The 15,895-nt window shown below is 39.0% G+C and overlaps 1 protein-coding gene across 1 annotated transcript in view; it reads right to left on the bottom strand.

Annotated features, from left to right (window-relative positions):
* PARP8 (poly(ADP-ribose) polymerase family member 8) overlaps positions 1–15,895 on the bottom strand; it is a 139,833-nt gene that overhangs the window by 75,845 nt on the left and 48,093 nt on the right. The window lies entirely within an intron of this gene.

Genomic DNA, 15,895 nt, shown 5'->3' with positions numbered 1-15,895 from the left:
TATATATATATATATATATATATATATATACTATAATCTATAAAATATATTCTTACATTACATTACTTACTACATTTTTGACTTTAGCAATTTATATCAATGTAGGGTTACTTTGAAAGCCATGACTAAAAGAAGCTCTTCATCTAAAAGCCCTTTTTTAAAAGCCCCCATCTGAAATGTCTAGAAAAACACATACCATACTCCAAATAAATTATTTTAAAAGCCCAACTTTATAAAAAAAATTTTTTTGTTTTGAAAAGAGATGTCATGGCCTGCTCCTATTAAATTTGAGCCTACACAACTCTGGGCCCGGTGATCATGTGAGTATTTGTCGACCCCCCTGTCATCAAACAGGAAGGCAGAAGTGGCTGGAATTCATGCGTGAGTTTTTTAAAATGTAGCTATAGGTAAGAGTCTGGAAAAAGTTTAGTAAAAATTGCAATTTAAATAACTGGTCTTCAAGGTATCCAAAAGCTCTAAAGACTGTAAAGAAATGCATTAACCAAATTCAAGCCCAAAATCCACCTTAACTTTAAAAATTAGAAAACATTAGTTCCCTTTTGGATAACCCCTTTTTTGGGTTCTCACATACTGTTAGGGTTTCCACCCACAATTCAAACATATCATAGGTTTGGGTTGCTGTAGCTAAGATCTAATGGTGTATGAGCTGAGCAATGCAAAATCATGGTAAGGAAACAATAATTTTGGCACAGGCAACAATATGGCTCAGTCATAGTCAATTGTAAGCAACTGACTGTATACAATAAACAGTTATATTTACATGCTTCAAAAAAAGTTCTAACCAGCAACAACCAGTATTTCAAGTGAGAGTTCTTCCTATAATCTCCTGTCCAAACTTCATATCAGCACAATGAGTGACAAGGTTCATTGTTATCACATTCCATTGTGGCTCAGAAAGGAAATAAAAGACTTCCTAATTTTCTTTGGATAGACGTCTGGATGGAAGGAGCCAACTTACTGTAAAAGTCAGCTGTTAGGTTAGACCCTGTTCCCAATTATTCTGAGATCCGGCACATAATTGATTATAATAGCCTTGTAATTACATCGTACCCATATTTCTTTAGATGCTGGGGTTCAGCCTTTCCCACTATAAAAATAGGCTGCCTTGAACTTCAATTCCATTATTTTAATTAGTAGGAAAATAGAAGATGATAGATACTTCCCTGGAAAATATATTTTTGCAGAAAGAAAAATGAAAAAGGCAGCAGATGTTCTGCTCATAAAAACCAAATTCAATCAACTTTCAGGAGCAAGTCATAAAATATGAGAAATATGATAATACACCTGGGCCTCCTCGAGACTCCATGAAGGTATTCGGATGGGCCCCAAACCACACAACATACAGCAATAATGTGATACCAACTTATCCTGCCAGCTGGAGCACAAAGAATGTAGCAGTACAATGTTTCCGAGACTGGTCTCGTTGTCAGGTGTGTTTTTGTATCTGACATCTAAGTGCCCTTCGGACAGTAGGTAAGGGAAAACTTCTTTACTGGGGCAGGAAAACCCTGACCCTTTGCTGTTCTATCCACACCTAAAACAAAAAAGGTTGGGGTGGGGTTTCATTTAGAGCAGAGGTCAGCAAACTTTTTTGGTCACTAGGCCATTTCAGGGGTAGACAGGAGCACACTAGGCCGGACTCTCTCTCGAGTCCCACCCTAATGGCTCCATCCCCACCAGAAATGCCACCTGAAGGGAAATCCCTCTCCTCCGCAATGCATACAGAAGAGAGGGAATGTTCCCTATTTACCTCGGTGGCAAAAATGTTAACGCCCGCCGTGGTAAATAGGGAAGGGAGCCACAACATGGAGGATCAAGAGCCGCATTCGGCTCGGTAGTTTGTTCTGGTGCCACCGCGGGTTGCTGGCCAGGATTAGGCAAGGTCGGCCGGGGGCGTTAGGCCGGAACAAACTATCAGCTAGCTGAAGTTTGCCAACCTCTGATTTAGAGTAATATAATTAAAAAAAAATTAAAATTAGGCCAAGCATTATTAGAACAATATTTTGCCTGGGTTATTAAAGTTTTGAAAACAAGTCCTATTTAAAAAACAATTTTTAAATATAATTTATCACTCCAATTATTTAAACCAGTGATTCACATCTCTACTGTCCCCTCCATATCAGCACCCCTCATCCATCACTGCTAGGATCTACCATATTAGGGTACACACCACTCATCACCAAGTGATGCTAAAGGAAATTGCTAATGTGGCCTATACCTAGAAACATCCCCGAACCTCACATTTCTTATCTTCAGCTCTGATTTTGAAGATAGGAAGCGATTTTCAGGCTCAGCTTTTCTTTACATGTGAAAGCAAGCAATGTTCTTTAAAACACAGGTGTAAAAACCTCTTTAAATAATACTTTTGGTTATGTATTCACATGTCACACATGTCCCTGGTGCAGATGTGACCGTGCCATTACACTTTGAACAGTACATGGACCAATCTTGTCTGTATCAGGAAGCTGGCCAGGACAATAGACAAAGCCCATCTGGACAGGAAGGGGTTAATAGATTCCAAATGGGATCATCAGAACTGAAATGCAAAACTGAATAAAAAAAAGGTGTAAAAACACACACACAATGTAATAACACACAGCACTATACCAAACTAAATGTTGTTCAGTTACAGTTTAGATCTACTTAGAGAAATAGGTATAATAGTATACTTACAACTAGCAACTACAAATTCGCATCAATCGCATTTAATATTCCAAACATTCAGCTAGTGTAGACAATAACCTTTTCTCCTCCATTAAGTTACACTGACACATAATCAGAGTATAATGATCTCACAGCCATAAAAGCCATTTCGATTATCAACCTCATAAAACGGAAGTAAAATGTGACATTCCAATCTTTTCGCTGCCCTACCTATAAAAAGTTGTTTGTTGATAGAGGCATTTACTGAGCTTTAAATAAAAAAATTCTAGGTTTATGTGAAAGAAAGGCAACACTAAAGAAAGTGGGTTTCAGGCAAGATTTTGTTTTGCATGAATAACTTCTGCACAATTCCAATAATAACTAAGCATAAAATAAAAAGGAACCTGGCATTATCAAGAAATGTAAGAGTGAGAATTGTCATAATGGCATCAGAAGTTTCTTCAACAAATAATTTTTCAATAATATACCTGAAAACATGGTTTGTGATTAATGCATTCTGCTTACATTAGGTTCTACTGCCCATGTGCACTTTCTGGAAGTCCTCAAAAATGGGCTTAAACACACTGGTGCTGAGGTGCAACCAATGGCAGACATAGCCAACACTGACCCCTGTGCAGAACTGGTGGCTTGGAAGTGTCTGGAGCTCTAGTGTAGTGACCCATTTTGAACCTCCCTATGTCCACCCTTTGGTGAACCCCTCCAGAATACCCCAAAGTGTATAATCTTTGAAAAGTAGTGCATAACTTTGGCTGCGGACAAAACAAGGAGGGGTTAAGGTAACGAGAAACAGGGATGGAGTTTCTGGAGAAAGAAAGTTAGGGTCAGTTCTCCATTTTGCAACTAGAAAAGAGTTCCCTGCTACCCCTGTTTAAGGTAGCCTATTCAAACTCTTTACCCCTAGTGAACCTTTGTGTAGAAACTGGAGAACCAATTTTAAACATAAATATATTCAAATACCATTGTGGCATGTTGTTGTCACATGCAAGGAAAGGGAATGGAGATAAAAGATTTCTCCATTTTCCTGGATGGACATCTGGATGGAGGAAGAGAACTTACTACAGAAGACAAAGGCAGCTTTTAGGTTAGATCCTGATCCTGTTCTGAGGTTTGGCTTTAATGTCCTGGTAATTACATTATTCACAGCATTATGAGAAAGAGATGAAGTTTAGAGAAAAAGAAAAGAATGGTGGTTGTCTATTACTAGTCCATTACCATCATTGCATTCAAGATTTAAAGTAGCTTTTTCAAACTATAGTTACCCCTAGGGCAGTGGTCATCGATCTTTTGGAGCTCCTGGACCACCAATTGCACGCACTCTGGACCGCCCATGCGCAAGGAGCCATGTGTTACTCAAAGGGGAAGACACTTCCCCCAGAGTGATGTCATGATGCCAGAATCCGCCCACTCTGAGCCTGCATGTGTGAGTGGGCAGGTTGTATCCGGAGACACAACCCACGCTGAGCCTGTGATGCATACGGGGACATGGTCCATGGCTCTGGACTGTGCACACGTCCAGCAGGATCATTTTCCTGACCCTGCTAGGGGGCACACCAGCAAGAGCCGGGGACTACAAAACGTGTTGTTTGGTGACCCCTGCCCTGAGGAACCCTTGAAAAAGTGTTCACATCTCAGGAAACCCTTGCTAAAATTAATTATACCTACAGCACATGTAAGTAAGCATGAATATTATGTCCTGGAGTATTTGAGACCCAGGACATCCAATTTTAAAGAACCACCTGCTGATAAATAAAAATATATAACTATGTCAGTAAAAATCTTGAAAATAATTCTAATAATAGAAAAGGAAGTAGACATTGAAAATAGTGGCATTCCTTAGTACTGGTGGTCAAGGAAGAAGGAACCCTTTATATTGGTGGCCAGATGAAAATTCCCTCCCTTGCATTGGTGGTCAGTGTAGGTGGTAGATCAATGCTAAAGGAACCCCCAGCAACCGGAGAAAGAACCCCGGGGTTTTATGGAATCCTGGTTGAGAAAAGCTAGATTAGGGAATTGGAAAAGATTAGTGGAACAAGTAAGGCATAGAACCAATTAGGTATAAGCCTGTCAATATATAATTATACCTGTCAGAGCAGGGGCTGGGATAATTTATGGTGCCTAAAAGAATCCTGATTAATAAGTGAAAGCTTTGTGACAGGATGATTTAATAGCAATGGTCACCAATTAATTATGTAAGTTTTATAAGGGCTAACTTCATAAGCAGAATATGAAGTTCACAAAAATGGTTTTGTGTAATGGACCATTGGATGTACAAAATAATTTATACATGACCCACTGAAAAAGTTGATTTTGTTAAGCAATGAAATATTGATGACATTACAGAATGAGTCCAGATAAATAGGTATTGTTGAAGAAAGAACAGAAGAAAGCTGCGGTTTTATGTGGAAAATAAGAATTGTATTGTGAAGAACAATCTTATATGAAAATAACAACTTTCATATGCTATCGATATACAGTGATTTCTTGGTCTCTTGGTCTCTCTTGGTGATTTCTTGGTCTCTCCCATTATAAAAATCATGGGATAATCGACCAATTGACTAGACATGAAAATCCCAAATCAAATGATAACACAAAACATCTTGTACCCCGACGGGTTTGGTCGTTGAGCTTCCTCAGGAGACGTGTGGAGAACGTTATAGAAGATTGGCAGGGATTTTCTTGGACAGGAAGGAAAATGTTTTCTTAGTTAGATGAGATCCAGTTTAATTCAATTGACAGCTACAAGGCAGATTCTGGGTCTCCTAAAGCGTGGTGTGTAGAAAGCAGCTAGAAAGATTACCTATTACTAGATGTACCACTGAACTGGTTAAATGTGGCTAGCAGCTAGTTTGGGTTTCCAACGCAATTTGTACTAACAAAAAGGGGTATCTGTCAAAAAATTGGTTTGCTGTTGTTCTATAAATGCTTAGTAATATTATTTATTAATATGTTTACAGAAGGAAAATAATACTTCGGAGATTGTTAAAATGTAATCATGTTTTGTTGAAGTGTATGCCAAGATAATAATTTGTTTTTACATTTTGGATACAACCCAACAATTTGCCTTCATTCCTGTCATGCTGACAACTGTTTTACCAGGCAGGTAATGAGGGAAAATCTGGAACATGGACCGAAAAATCAGCCAGGGGGTTCTCGTCTTTCCGTTTACTTTTACTTTATCAAAGAAAAAATTTTTTACTTAAAGTATTTATCAGCCCAGGTCCTTCAGCCCATCTTTAATAATGATACCGATTACGTGATATGTGTTTAAACGGCCAAAAGAGCTTTTTTATTTACCAGAATTAAATGACCTCTCCTGGTCATTTAAGCACAAAGAGCACAAATGATATCCCTTCCCAAAAGGATCCAACCTTAGATAAGTTGGTGTACAGCCTATGTCATTGGAGGTAATTTTTTTTGGGTATGCTTGTAAATAACAGATACCACAATGTAAAATAATCATTTTATCAATGCAAACAGGACAGGGTGCCCTTAAAGACACAATCAATAATGAACTGCCCATGTCCTTAAGCACACCTCATTGGCTCAAAGACATTTTAAAAGTCACACGTTGTTACTTTTTCCCAGGTGATCTCCTGGGAGAACAACCAACAAACAAGCAAGTGGGAACATACCCTCAATGGGCCCCCAATTTTGTAACAATATTAATTATCCACTGACCCACAAAGATCCCCCTGTCCGCCAAACTGCTGAGACAATTGTTAATAGATCAACTCCTAACTCCCAACAAACTTTAAAGGAAAAGAATGGAGGGTTAGGCAAAACTTTTCCCCATGCCTGTACTTTCTGAAATGATAACCTAGAAACCCCAAAAGAACAGCCCTTGCAGCTCCACCCTGCCCTTTGGACCTTCAGCTACCAATCTGGTAAGATCTACACCCTTCCTACTAAAATCAGACCTTGACCTTCCCTAATCTGTTCCCCTTTTATCATTTTGGCCATTTTTATGTTCCTCTCCTGGTCACGCTTAGAGATGGAGGGGAAGCTAGTGGGTCTTGCATTGAAGATATCAAGGAGGAGGCGAATCTATACCCTTTGCCCTACCCTAGGTACATGGAGTTAGTGGGCACCAGAGAGTGTATAGGCCCTCATGTATCTACAGACATTGCTCCTCCATTTTGGCCCCCTAGTCCTCCAAGTTATTATCTTGGAACTACAAGATAATTAGTTGTACATATTGTAGAGATGAGGACAGTGAGTGCATCTAAATAGTTTAATAAAAGACAAATGTAGTAATGACACCAGCCAGCATATCAAAACTCTATTCTATGTTCCCAGGCTACAAAAGTACGCATGAGTTGAATACATTGTTGGCAAATCAAAAGGTATTTTTCCTTGCTTGTAGGATCTTTAAATGGCTTCAAGTATGTATTGCATTTTTTTTTTGGTCTTCACTTTAATTGCGTTTAAGCAACGCTAACAACATCACATGATCACTTTAATAGGGCCCTTAATAAGGAGTTAAGTCCCTGTAGCAGTACCCAATTTACAATACAATATATCGATTTGCTTTAGTGGGTTTCAGCGCTCTATGTTGCCTTTTCTAATATAGCCGGCTGTCTATATCACAGCCAGTGGTGACTGAAGGTGTTTTCAGGTCATCTCAAACTTCCAATTAAGTACACAGATGAGAGCATGCAGCTACCGGTAAGATTAAAAGAAAGAAATAGTGAAACTCTGAAATGTAAAACCTTTTTATGGCACGATACAGAAAGCAGGCAAATAGTCATTCTTCAATCCTGTATTTTGACATGAGAAGTCCTGAAAGCACAGCGGGGAATCAAATACAATTTCCTTCTAATCTGTCAGCAGCAACGTGAAGTCTAAACATTACAGGTCTTGTCAAAGCACCACACGTTATCGGAAAACTTATACAAGTTATCAACAGGTCAGCTCAGGAACAAAAGAAAATGATGATATACTTTTAAGTATGTTACACTCTCACAGGGATCTGGGGATATTGGGCTGATAATACTGCTTGTATGGTCCACACCGAAAAACAGTGACAAACACAACACGAAGAGCACAAATGATATCCCTTCCCAAAAGGATCCAACCTTATATAAGTTGGTGTACAGCCTATGTCATTGGAGGTAATTTTTTTGGGTATGCTTGTCAGTTAGCTTTGATAGCCGTTTCCTCCGATGCGGCGATGAAAGGATTGTGGACCTGTCATCATCACAGGGTGCACACAGGTAAGCTTGTGCTATGTGCTGTGCATATTTGCTGAATATTGCCAAACCTCACCACCCACTGACTAGTAAAGTTCCTCTTTACCCTACAAACTTTCTGAGAAAAACCAAAAAATGTAGACTACCAGTATTGGAATGCCCGCTTCCCCCATGTTGTGCCAATGATATCTGCAGGGTTTCAGACTGTGGGACTTTAGAAGATCAGCACGGCTAAACATAAGGGCATTATATAATTGTCACCCAAGAAAAACAATTGCGATGTTCTTGGGTGAAAATCTAGCATGTGTACAGTGGTCCCTCAACAATGTTTGGCGATCCACCGTGGCGGATCACTAAATGTACGACTTCCTCTCTCCAAAAAAACGAAACAGTGCGATGTGAACAGTGCTAATTTATTCTACAGTCACTGGAAAGGACCACAAAAGATTTTCAGAACATTTCCAGAGACACAAATTAGACATCTATTCATAGCTTTTATTCTGTGGTCAAAGGTAGACAAAGCAAAGGGGCTGCTTTTCCTGTATGGTTTTTAACTGGTAATTTTTATGCACATCAGCACAATAAGATTTATCTACCCTCCTTTCTACAATTATCTGAGGTGAATAAAGACCAGTGAAATAATAACATGCTTTGTACTTGAAAAAAATGTATTTGCCACCAAAAGTTGTATCCCGTCTTTATGAATATTCACTCCTTTAGTTCTGCTGGATGGTGTACACAACTACATTAAAATATAATATTAAAATACATGTAAAGACATAACCACACACACACACACACAGCTACTGCATGCAGCTGTGTGCCGGTAATTGCCATTGGCATGGTTTGTGGTCGGCCAGGAATTTCCAAACAATTATATTTTATATAATTATATCATATTATTGAGAATGCATGTCTCACCTTGTACAGGTCATTAAATGGAATCTGAAATCAATTGGTGTTTATCACATATTGGATCCTGGAAGCTAACTACTGTGTATATGGTATAAATGTATTATAGAAAGTATGTGGTTCTGCCTTCCAATGTGGACCATCCAATAAAACAGAATGTCCGATTTATTGAAAGGCACCCAAAATCAATTGCCTAAAGATTTAAATGCTACTTTAACTCTTGCAATGTGCAGAGAACCCTACTGCAAGCATATTTCCACCCTTACACTCAGTCATGCACAGTTGTACAAGCTCCTATCCAGGACTTAAATTGCTTACTTTTACTGCAGTTTCTCACAATGGGTGTGATTCAAGTTCTCAAAGACTGAAGAAGATAGACTATTATGGGAGAATCTGGGTGCTTCTGCAAATCTGGAATGGATTCCTTAAAATAATTTGCTATTATTTGACAAATGTTTTCAAAGCTGGACCAGATCCATTCTAGGATTGCTGGATCACTTTGGTTCTCCCATGAAAGTCTCTCATTTCCAGTATTGGAAAACTATTATAAATATGATCCAATGTGTATGAGAAACTGCAGCAGGTCAAATAGAGCCTGCCCCATTTACTGGATGGAAGATGTCCATCATTATCTAGCCCTTTCCTTCCCAACTTGTCTGTCCATGGCCCAACCTTATCATTCACTGAGTATAAGTACTGTCAGGCACAGGTGCACGGAATTACATGTGACTGGTTACCTATGGTGCTGTGCCTAATCCACTCTTAATGGGTGATACCCACCCATTAAGGCATTTTGGTATTGGTAAAAGAACCAACCCCTTGCTTGCATCAAGATCGAAAGCTAAGGGTAGGGATGGGGATAATGTGTTGGCTTTGCTTCATTGATAGAATAGGACTGATTAAAGATGTACTTGTACAAGTATTACACGGGTTAGTGTATGTTTGGCACAACTGTGTGGCTTGGGCCACCGTGGATGCCAAACTGTGCCAAAGCTTTACACATAAGATGTTTTAGGCTGCTAATTCTGCCCTTGTATGTGCAATTGTAGATCAAAGTCCAATATAAAATATAGTGTTACCCACACAGCACTCTTTAGCAAGAAGAGACTTGATGCATTTAATTTACTTGGAATAAATATTTAAAAATGTTTCCAACAAGGGTATTTTTAAAAAATCGTATTTTTAAGAATTAGGCTAACCAAAATAGATATTTCTATTTTATATATATTTGAGGGATCTGACTCACCATTGGTTTTTCCCTAGGTCTGCCAGCACGCAGCAGCTGGTATGAAGGAGTCCCACCTCCACAGCTGTTTATTTCCAATTCTCGGAATAAACAAGGGAACACTGAGACCCCATGTTTTCTGAGAATGTGAATTGCTCCTCCCTTGTGCATGTCCCTGTCCTAGTTACACATAGATGAGCTGTTTTTTATCTTTTTTGTGTTAGATGTACAAACAAGGGGCTATAACTGTCCTGGGTCTTGGTTGACTCAAGCTATTTTTTTAATCTATTATCAGAAGCATGTATTAATTAGGTCCCATGTGATCCTAGAGATGGCTGAGCGCTGGAACATTTTTGTTTCGTTAAAAGTGAACCTGGGCAAGACAAAGCAGGTCCTCTTAATTCAGGTTCACTTCAACGCAGATGAAGTCACAAAAATAAATATGCATCCAGATTATACTGGTCCTAAGAAATTTTAGTTCCACTTTGTGCAGGGTGTCTGGCCAGGTCTGTGCAGTAATATAGGTGCTGGAACTAGATCCAGTGCTCTTAGTATTCAGCAAACATGTTGTGCTTCCTCCTCATATATGCCAGGTTCCTTATATGGCTTCCTCTTCTTACACTTCAGCTCTCCTATACACAAGAGGCAGCTACCAGGCCAAATTCAGGAAATTACACGTACAATACATGTAATAAAGTATTATTAATTTTGGATCTACATTAATTTTTGCCCTTAACATCTCCCTAAAACTCAGCTTTAGGTGCACCCATATCTTTGCCTCACCTGGGCATAACAGTGGTGTCATTCAAGTGGTTGGGTTGCCGTTTTTTTTTTGGACTCATAAGAGGTAATAGATAATGGGACCTAGTGGTATGGGCCAACTCTACAGTATGTTAACAAAAAAACGTCCAGCTTGTTAATGCTTATTTCATTTTATAGCACCCAGGTGACCTAACTAAACCATTCTACATAAGAAAAAGAAAACAGGTTACACAAGTGATATTAAACAAAAATCTATTTTGCAGTAGCAAAGCAAATTTACAACTGCAGCATCGGGCAATGATCATGGATCTGAGAGCGGTGCTTGGCTGGGGAGCTGTATGTTACAGCTGTGCTGTATATTGCAATATAGAAAAATATATTTAGAGAAATATGGATGTGGATATAACCACAGCATGAGCAGTAATGTCAAGAGGGAAGCAGATTATATTTACATAAAAATCAGTTGTAGCATCATTGAATCAAGCACAGAATTATAACTAGAGTGTAATAGTAGGAAGAAGACGTGCTGCAATCTGTACATTGATATGTATATTCCTATGGATGGCACTAATAGGCAAATATTGAGCCTAGCAAACTTTTTATTTATGCTCATTGCATTTGCATTCTAAACCAAATAAAAGGGAAACACTGCAATATCTTGGGTGATGTTGGCCTTATCCTAATCGCAAATGTGCATTAGAATCACATATAGTTCTACAGGGCTGTGCCCTTGGGTGAGTAAAAAAAGTCCTTTGGAAGTTGGAATTTAATGTACAGGTATGGTCAGAATAGCACTTGATGAAAAGTAACGGTGAAGACATGGATATTGGATCTAGGTTAAATAAGCATCTATCAAGGGGAAGGGTGGGTCTATTTAGTTCAGGGAAATGGGCTAAATGGGGCAAATGCACATTGTTTAAAGTGTAGGTATCCTATAAGATTTTATGGAACACTTAACCCCACTCCAAACCACTCCTATTCAACCTAATGGAAGCAATTGGTAATTAATTAGTGCAAATATTTTCATGTGGTTATTTTTGTTTTGCAGTTGGGGTGGTTTTGTGGCATGGTTACTGTAAGTGGCATGGTACTTCTAGACACTTAATAGCTTTTCACCCTTTGAAGGAGGAACCAACAATGCAACGGCAATGCGTGCAAGCACAATGACATGTGGTGTGTTTAGTGTGCCACATAGGAGCAGTTTGTCACCCTAGAAAAGCTAGCTGCATGGTTTTAGACCACAAGTCTGGAAGTGTCCATACTGCCTAACTCAAGCAAAAATGTATTATTTTGTTTTGGACAGAGTGGGGAATGAGGTAAGCTTAAGGAGCAACTTAGTTGTAAAGGGTGAAAAAGATGGCAGGTGAGGGAAGTTCTAATCACCAATATAGCCTTGGTATCTCCACAGCCTATATTTTCCCATGATTTAATTACCCAACAATGTATCTTTGTATGCAGGCGGCCATATTGGTTGAGGCAGGGCTTTGCTTCCTTATAATAGAGCTTCCAGCAAGGAGAACAATAATCTGCACAGTTGTGACATCAGAAAATCTCACTCTGAATGTCCTGAAGCCTTCACATACAAGAAAATAATATTCACCAAGGTACATTTTTTTAAAGTACGATTATATTTGGAAATAGTTCTTTATAACATAAGGATAACCTTTTTTGTGTTCACATCGACATCAACAACAGTGTTGCTATTCCTGTCTGTGCACTCCATATACAGGTTTCCCATGGACAATGTACACAATGGTATCACAGATGGAAAAAACAAAGGCTCTATTTGTCTCGATAGAAGGGCCATTATAGTGTGATTCTATGACACAAACTGGTGTCAGTAACTCTGTGTGAGGGCCTGAATAAAATCCGGCTACTATAATTAAAACAAATACATTGAGTACAGCAAAGCTATTTGCAGAACATCTTATGTGTGGGTATCTGTACCCTCTAAAGGCTAAATATAATAATCCCATTCAATTTGGCTTACATTGCACGGTGCATGTGTTTTTTATTCAACTGATAATCAATCAAACCATTTTTTCTTATGGTTTGGCACAGATAACTGAATCACTAGAGAAACCATTTTTTATTTGGCATGGACTTTTATTTTACTGTGCCTGGAGCAGAAAACGAGGTTATGCTTTCTGTAGAACTTGCTGTGCCAGTCTGGTGTATTGCCAAATGGGGGTATTCAAAGGAACAAACAGTATCTGCATGGATGGGGTTCTTCAAACCTGGCTTCTGTTATTACTTTTCCATTATTGTGATTTATGCTGTAAATATAAAAGTAGCTTGCCATGCTCTCCCCTGGAAATTATTATAATTCTCAATGATGTATAAATTTTATGCTAGAGAGGATCGTATTTACTACAAGGCACTTACGGGGCAACACCTGTGGCACTAGGGAAAAAGGAGCATAACCAAAGCATATTTACAAATGGTGTTTACTTATTTTTTCTGTGATTTTAGGAATGCCTTGCCACCTTTTAACATGCGTGTGAAAAATCAAAGGAAATCATGCAAATTATGATGGGAGGAAAATCATTAGGCTGTGATTTGTAGATCATATGGCTCAGTGTTACCTTAAGTGGAGAATTAAAAACAAGTGGAAATATTTCTGGCAATGTCCAATGGGAGCCTACTTAAAAAAAAGAAAGATATCTAAGTTATTTTTATATAAACTTCCATTTTATACTTCTTTACATATATACTTCTGTCCTGTGATGGGTTCCTAAGGTGCAGCACCTGTACCTAGTGTACAATGCCAAGCTTTCGTTGCACTTTAGAAAATGTTTTTTGAAGAGACAAAGATGGAGGAAAATTTGGTCATCAAATCATTTGAACAAATCAAACCCATGGAAGTGTGAACGACAAGGTGTATTTAAGGAATGAACATTACTATTTAGCATCCAAAGTTGTATATAAGTTGATTGCAATGTGTGATTAGACTTGACACAATTATAAGAGGCATACATAAAGCACCAGTGTATAGGGAGAGACCACAATACCCACTAATATAGGGGGGGGGGGCTTTGTCTACTAACCACCTATGCAAGAGGCTTTTCTCCATTTAATCAAGTGCCAGAGGTTGCTTCTCATCTCGACACAGTGTAAAGGGGCATTCTAATGAATATCCATGTAAGAGGGTAGTTCACCCTCAGGTGCAGTATGAAGCATTAAAGTGTAACCATCCAAAGTTTAGAAAAGTTTATATGACACTCACTTTAGAAAAAGAATTGCATTGAAAAAGTGAGAGTACATTATGATATATGAAGCACTTGTTGGCATAGGCTTAGGTTTAGCATAGGCTTACAAGACCCCTATGCTTCAGATCAGCTAAACACAATGGCATTTTGAGTTACCTGTTGGCGTCCAGTGTACAATGCCAAGCTTTGGTTGCACTTTCATTGCACTTTATGGGAGAAAGGAAAATCCTTATGATAGCTCGGCCAATCAGGGAGCACTAGAGGTTTTGAATGGGGAGACTTGTCCCCATTTAACCTCTAGTGCTGGGGATCGCACACAGGAGGATTCCCAGAGCTGCATGAATGAATGCAGCCCTGAGAATCAACTGCGATCCCAGGGCACTAGAGGGTAATAAATCTCTGGTGCTCAGGGATCGCACACGGGAGGATTCCCAGGGCTGTATGAATCCTCCTGCAATGACTTCCTGGAACTTCCAATGGTTCCATGAAATCGGTTCATCGAAATTTCGCTGACCCATCAGAAGTTTAAAGAAATTTTCGGGATAATGCCAGAGGCACCAATGATAGGGGACACTACACTGACCACCAAGGTAAGAAGTCACCTCTTTACTGACTATCAGAGGGCAATAATCTTACCACCAAGGTAATGGTAATTGGAATCCAGCACACCCAGGTAAGGGACACTATGTATGTATATTAAGGGTTCTCTAAGACGTAAAAGTTATTTAAGAGATCCTCCATGGTAAAAAACTAAAGAATTGTCTTTACACACACACCAGCTTCCTACTGCCAAAATGAAAGCAAATTTGCATTTGTTAATGTGCCCCACTTTTTGTTATCTCTGATTGTTTTATTATTACAATTTTATCCATAAAAACAGTTTATATGGAGATATAGATAAACACATGTCTAGAGGTCAATGGTCCTGCACCTGCTAGCTTGTACTGAGAAGCCCTGCTTGGGTGACCAGAAGACTGCAAGCTACTGCACAAGCAAAAGCATATAAAGAATATTTCAGTGGTGAAGTTCTCATGCTGAAAGTCTACACTTTATCCAAACATCCCGTGGGATTAAAAAAAGTCAACATGTAGCTAAATTTGGATATTATTGATCTTGGATTGTAGAACTGAGCAGCATTATAATGATATCTTTGGAGGACTGTGAGAGTCACAAAAGTTGGTCTTTAATACATGCTGTTGGGACTACAAAGTGACATCATTTAATTCCCTCGCTGATTATAAAAAGACAACCAACTATGTGTCCTTCTGCCTCCAGTGAATTACATAATAGCCATTTTGTTCAAATTAAGGACTGATAGAAGAAATATTGTAGGACTCTCTTTTAAATATATGATTGTCAATGGCATACCTGTTAAAAAAATAATATAAAAAAAATATTTGTCTACTGTCTGCAACACCAGTTTTGAATTTTTTTACATGATTCCTTTGTTCAGGACCACTGAACTAGACTGTATTTGTTAGGATTTATCTGGCCAGTGACCTTGTGCTGTGGGCCATTGCAGTATTAAACAGTGTTTATTCTGCCCAGCGATGTTACTTGCAGGAGCAAGAAGAACAAGGAAATAGCAGCATCTCCTGCTTCCCTTTAGCCATGCAGCCTGATATATTTTATTCGCATCCCCAGCTTAAACTCTGCAGGGCTGATGGGGAGTTTAAAGTCAGATTACTTCCTGACTCTGTCATTGGCTGCTAAGGCTTTAAATATCACAGTCGCTGGTGCGTGTTGTAGAGGTAAAGCATACCTAAACTCAGAATATATTTAAAGATGGCGGCGCCCGGAGCACCGGCCCTGAGACGGATGACGGGACGACACGGGACCTGATGCAGGATACCCCTGGAGTCTACCGAGAAGTGAAGAGTGCGGTGCTAGATTTAGGGACTGGGACCTTGTAA

The sequence above is a fragment of the Pyxicephalus adspersus genome, chromosome 6, assembly GCF_032062135.1.
Source record: "Pyxicephalus adspersus chromosome 6, UCB_Pads_2.0, whole genome shotgun sequence".
NCBI classification, from domain to species: Eukaryota; Metazoa; Chordata; class Amphibia; order Anura; family Pyxicephalidae; genus Pyxicephalus; species Pyxicephalus adspersus.
The sequence above is the reverse complement of the archived record's forward strand: the minus strand, read 5'-3'. Positions and strand labels throughout refer to the sequence as shown.